This window comes from Salvelinus fontinalis, chromosome 39 (assembly GCF_029448725.1).
Source record: "Salvelinus fontinalis isolate EN_2023a chromosome 39, ASM2944872v1, whole genome shotgun sequence".
Taxonomy (NCBI): domain Eukaryota; kingdom Metazoa; phylum Chordata; class Actinopteri; order Salmoniformes; family Salmonidae; genus Salvelinus; species Salvelinus fontinalis.
This window is the reverse complement of record NC_074703.1, coordinates 2,404,054-2,410,142: the sequence shown is the minus strand read 5'-3', so window position 1 is coordinate 2,410,142 and position 6,089 is coordinate 2,404,054. Positions and strand designations below refer to the sequence as shown.

At 47.2% G+C, this 6,089-nt stretch overlaps 1 long non-coding RNA gene across 1 annotated transcript in view; it reads right to left on the bottom strand.

The window, feature by feature from the left end:
* Nucleotides 1-4,790: 4,790 nt before the first annotated feature.
* The window catches only part of LOC129838686 (uncharacterized), a 2,916-nt gene continuing 1,617 nt past the window's right edge, over nucleotides 4,791-6,089 (bottom strand). Inside the window, exon 3 of the long non-coding RNA XR_008756887.1 lies at nucleotides 4,791-5,814. This is a non-coding gene — a long non-coding RNA (uncharacterized LOC129838686). The remainder of the gene's footprint in view (nucleotides 5,815-6,089) is intronic.

The window sequence follows — 6,089 nt, the reverse complement described above, 5'->3', positions numbered from 1 at the left end:
GCTGGTATGGTGATATAGTGTTGCTGGTATGGTATGGTGATATAGTGTTGCTGGGCTGGTATGGTGATATAGTGTTGCTGGGCTGGTATGGTGATATGGTGTTGCTGGGCTGGTATGGTGATATAGTGTTGCTGGGCTGGTATGGTGATATAGTGTTGCTGGGCTGGTGATATAGTGTTGCTGGGCTGGTATGGTGATATAGTGTTGCTGGGCTGGTATGGTGATATAGTGTTGCTGGTATGGTATGGTGATATAGTGTTGCTGGGCTGGTATGGTGATATAGTGTTGCTGGGCTGGTATGGTGATATGGTGTTGCTGGGCTGGTATGGTGATATAGTGTTGCTGGGCTGGTATGGTGATATAGTGTTGCTGGGCTGGTGATATAGTGTTGCTGGGCTGGTATGGTGATATAGTGTTGCTGGGCTGGTATGGTGATATAGTGTTGCTGGTATGGTGATATAGTGTTGCTGGGCTGGTGATATCGTGTTGCTGGGCTGGTATGGTGATATAGTGTTGCTGGGCTGGTATGGTGATAGAGTGTTGCTGGGCTGGTATGGTGATATAGTGTTGCTGGTATGGTGATATAGTGTTGCTGGTATGGTGATATAGTGTTGCTGGGCTGGTATGGTGATATAGTGTTGCTGTGCTGGTATGGTGATATAGTGTTGCTGGGCTGGTGATATAGTGTTGCTGGGCTGGTATGGTGATATAGTGTTGCTGGGCTGGTATGGTGATATCGTGTTGCTGGGCTGGTATGGTGATATAGTGTTGCTGGGCTGGTATGGTGATATAGTGTTGCTGGGCTGGTATGGTGATATAGTGTTGCTGTGCTGGTATGGTGATATAGTGTTGCTGGGCTGGTGATATAGTGTTGCTGGGCTGGTATGGTGATATAGTGTTGCTGGGCTGGTATGGTGATATCGTGTTGCTGGGCTGGTATGGTGATATAGTGTTGCTGGGCTGGTATGGTGATATAGTGTTGCTGGGCTGGTATGGTGATATAGTGTTGCTGGGCTGGTATGGTGATATAGTGTTGCTGGGCTGGTATGGTGATATAGTGTTGCTGGGCTGGTATGGTGATATAGTGTTGCTGGGCTGGTATGGTGATATGGTGTTGCTGGGCTGGTATGGTGATATAGTGTTGCTGGGCTGGTATGGTGATATAGTGTTGCTGGTATGGTATGGTGATATAGTGTTGCTGGGCTGGTATGGTGATATGGTGTTGCTGGGCTGGTATGGTGATATAGTGTTACTGGGCTGGTATGGTGATATAGTGTTGCTGGTATGGTGATGTAGTGTTGCTGGGCTGGTATGGTGATATAGTGTTGCTGGGCTGGTATGGTGATATAGTGTTGCTGGGCTGGTATGGTGATATAGTGTTGCTGGGCTGGTATGGTGATGTAGTGTTGCTGGGCTGGTATGATGACACATTAGAAGTGATGAAGATTTGGAAGGTGCACGATGCAGAAATAGCTCCGCCATTTCCTGGTTACTAAAATTCTAATAGTTCGCTTAATTTCAGTTTATGTGACAACTAAACCGCCGTGGAATATATTTTGCATAACCAAAAATATTGTATTTTCAGTTGATGTACAAAACACATAGTAAAAGATGCAAAAAAACTAAACTTAAGAAGGAGAAGCATAGAAAATAGCGCACATAGAACAGATGTACTGCTTCTTAGACTTGCTTTCGATGAGAATGACAGATCTATAACTCACATTTCTATGTGAATTTGGTCAGGTCGCCAAATGACCAACTATATTCACAGTCCTTTTTACTGTTGTTTTTATTTCTTTACCTACCTGCTGTTCACCTAATACCTTTTTTGCACTATTGGTTAAAGCATGTAAGTAAGCATTTCACTGTAAGGTCTACCTACACCTGTTGTATTCAGCATTTCACTGTAAGGTCTACCTACACCTGTTGTATTCAGCATTTCACTGTAAGGTCTACTACACCTGTTGTATTCAGCATTTCACTGTAAGGTCTACTACACCTGTTGTATTCAGCATTTCACTGTAAGGTCTACTACACCTGTTGTATTCAGCATTTCACTGTAAGGTCTACTACACCTGTTGTATTCAGCATTTCACTGTGAGGTCTACCTACACCTGTTGTATTCAGCATTTCACTGTGAGGTCTACTACACCTGTTGTATTCAGCATTTCACTGTAAGGTCTACTACACCTGTTGGATTCAGCATTTCACTGTAAGGTCTACTACACCTGTTGTATTCAGCATTTCACTGTAAGGTCTACCTACACCTGTTGTATTCAGCATTTCACTGTAAGGTCTACCTACACCTGTTGTATTCAGCATTTCACTGTAAGGTCTACCTACACCTGTTGTATTCAGCATTTCACTGTAAGGTCTACTACACCTGTTGTATTCAGCATTTCACTGTAAGGTCTACTACACCTGTTGTATTCAGCATTTCACTGTAAGGTCTACTACACCTGTTGTATTCAGCATTTCACTGTAAGGTCTACTACACCTGTTGTATTCAGCATTTCACTGTAAGGTCTACTACACCTGTTGTATTCAGCATTTCACTGTAAGGTCTACTACACCTGTTGTATTCAGCATTTCACTGTAAGGTCTACTACACCTGTTGTATTCAGCATTTCACTGTAAGGTCTACTACACCTGTTGTATTCAGCATTTCACTGTAAGGTCTACTACACCTGTTGTATTCAGCATTTCACTGTAAGGTCTACCTACACCTGTTGTATTCAGCATTTCACTGTAAGGTCTACCTACACCTGTTGTACTCGGCATTTCACTGTAAGGTCTACTACACCTGTTGTATTCAGCATTTCACTGTAAGGTCTACTACACCTGTTGTATTCAGCATTTCACTGTGAGGTCTACTACACCTGTTGTACTCGGCGCACGTGACAAATCAACTTTGATTTAATATGATGATGATCCTGTCTGACCATCAGTCAACTAAATAAGAAATAAGACAGAAGTCTTCTAGTCTCTTTAGTGTTGGATCAGGGTGGTGTCCTCTACCTATACAATACCCAGTGAATCACTTCTCCACTTCCTTCTTAGGAAGCCATAGAAAGACAGACAGCTCAGGGCAAACACACAGACACCATGATCCAGCATCACAGAACACGAACAAACAGATGAGTCACACTCTCCTTCCTCTCTGTCTCAGGCTGTCAGGGTTACGGTTACTCGGGTGATTTAGAGACATTTTGAAGCATTATGACTGTCCTGACAAACAGCCACCAGAAGTCCTCCACAGACTAAAGACTTCAGAGATATCTGAAAGAAGGCGAGGTGTGTTGAAGGATGACCAGGTGGAAGAATACACAGGAGAACAGCAACAAAAACACACCAAAGCAAAACAACCAATGGATTCCTACACTCTTATCTAGAACCTAACAAGGATTCTTCGGCTGTCCCCATAGGAGAACCCTTCGAAGAACCCTTGTTGGTTCCAGGTAGATGCCTTTTAGTTCCAAGCAGAACCGTTTTGGGTATCATGTAGAAATGCTCCTACACTTAACCAAAAAGAGTTTTACCTGGAACCAAAAAGGGTTCTCACAGACGAATAACCCTTTTGGAACCCTTTTTTCTAAGAGTGTAAGAAAATGAGATGAGATTAGTGTGTGTGTGTGTGTGTGTGTGTGTGTGTGTGTGTGTGTGTGTGTGTGTGTGTCTGTATCTGTGTGTGTGTGTGTGTGTGTGTGTGTCTGTCTGTAGGAGCAGCTGACCATGTAGATTGGTCTAGGGTAGGTAGTGGGAGGGGCTGAGGATAGGGAGGTAGTGGGAGGGGCTGAGGGTAAGTAGCTAGATAGTGGGAGGGGCTGAGGGTAGGTAGCTAGATAGTGGGAGGGGCTGAGGGTAGGTATCTAGATAGTGGGAGGGGCTGAGGGTAGGTATCTAGATAGTGGGAGGGGCTGAGGGTAGGTATCTAGGTAGTGGGAGGGGCTGAGGGTAGGTATCTAAGGTAGCTAGGTAGTGGGAGGGGCTGAGGGTAGGTATCTAAGGTAGCTAGGTAGTGGGAGGGGCTGAGGGTAGGTATCTAAGGTAGCTAGGTAGTGGGAGGGGCTGAGGGTAGGTATCTAGGTAGTGGGAGGGGATGAGGATAGGTATCTACGGTAGCTAGGTAGTGGGAGGGGATGAGGGTAGGTATCTAGGTAGTGGGAGGGGATGGGGGTAGGTATCTAGGTAGTGGGAGGGGATGAGGATAGGTATCTAGGTAGTGGGAGGGGATGAGGATAGGTATCTAGGTAGTGGGAGGGGATGAGGATAGGTATCTAGGTAGTGGGAGGGGATGAGGATAGGTATCTAGGTAGTGGGAGGGGATGAGGATAGGTATCTAGGTAGTGGGAGGGGATGAGGATAGGTATCTAGGTAGTGGGAGGGGATGAGGATAGGTATCTAGGTAGTGGGAGGGGATGAGGATAGGTATCTAGGTAGTGGGAGGGGATGAGGATAGGTATCTAGGTAGTGGGAGGGGATGAGGACAGGTATCTAGGTAGTGGGAGGGGATGGGGGTAGGTATCTAGGTAGTGGGAGGGGATGGGGGTAGGTATCTAGGTAGTGGGAGGGGATGAGGGTAGGTATCTAGGTAGTGGGAGGGGATGGGGGTAGGTATCTAGGTAGTGGGAGGGGATGAGGATAGGTATCTAGGTAGTGGGAGGGGATGAGGATAGGTATCTAGGTAGTGGGAGGGGCTGAGGATAGGTATCTAGGTAGTGGGAGGGGATGGGGGTAGGTATCTAGGTAGTGGGAGGGGATGAGGGTAGGTATCTAGGTAGTGGGAGGGGATGGGGGTAGGTATCTAGGTAGTGGGAGGGGATGAGGATAGGTATCTAGGTAGTGGGAGGGGATGAGGATAGGTATCTAGGTAGTGGGAGGGGCTGAGGATAGGTATCTAAGGTAGCTAGGCAGTGGGAGGGGCTGAGGATAGCTATCTAAGGTAGCTAGGTAGTGGGAGGGGCTGAGGATAGGTAGGTGTGGTAATAATGGTGTATAATATCACGTATGGGTATAAGTAGTCTACCACAGAGGAGAGGAGGAGGTGCTGGGGGACTGGTGTATAACATCACGTATGGGTATAAGTAGTCTACCACAGAGGAGAGGAGGAGGTGCTGGGGGACTGGTGTATAACATCACGTATGGGTATAAGTAGTCTACCACAGAGGAGAGGAGGAGGTGCTGGGGGACTGGTGTATAACATCACGTATGGGTATAAGTAGTCTACCACAGAGGAGAGGAGGAGGTGCTGGGGGACTGGTGTATAACATCACGTATGGGTATAAGTAGTCTACCACAGAGGAGAGGAGGAGGTGCTGGGGGACTGGTGTATAACATCACGTATGGGTATAAGTAGTCTACCACAGAGGAGAGGAGGAGGTGCTGGGGGACTGGTGGGGTTATCTGCAGACTTGGGTTCAAATAGTACTTCAAATAGTTCAACATGCTTAATATATTGTTGACTGAGTTTGCCTGGTTTAACAGACCAGTAGCACAGTCCTAAAACCGCAAAATCCCCCCATCAAAAACCCCTCTCATCAAACCCAACCCATCAGACCCCGCACACCAGGCCCCGCCCACCAGGCACTGCCAATCGGACTCGAGCAGACGCTGAAAGTATCTGAAAGATGTTGAATAGTGCTTGAACCCAGGTGTCGTTGTCTGGACCCAGCTCTTATACCACGTAATTGGTCTCTGCTGGGATGTCGGCATCGGGGACGTCTTTCACCTCCTTGGCAGAGGAGGAGGGCTGCTGAGGCTTGTGTTTAGGGCCTGATGAGAGACGATGGGTGTTAGGGGCACCTCCTCTGTATCCTGAGAGAGAGAGAGAGAGAGAGAGAGAGAGAGGGTGAGAGAGAGAGAGAGAGAGAGAGAGAGAGGGAGAGGGTGAGGGTGAGAGAGAGAGAGAGAGAGGGAGAGAGAGAGAGAGAGAGAGAGGGATGAGAGAGAGAGAGAGAGGAGAGAGAGGAGAGAGAGAGGGAGAGAGAGAGAGAGAGAGAGAGAGAGAGGGTGAGAGAGAGAGATGGAGATAGGGTGAGAGAGAGAGATGGAGATAGGGTGAGAGAGAGAGAGGGTGAGAGGGGGAAGAG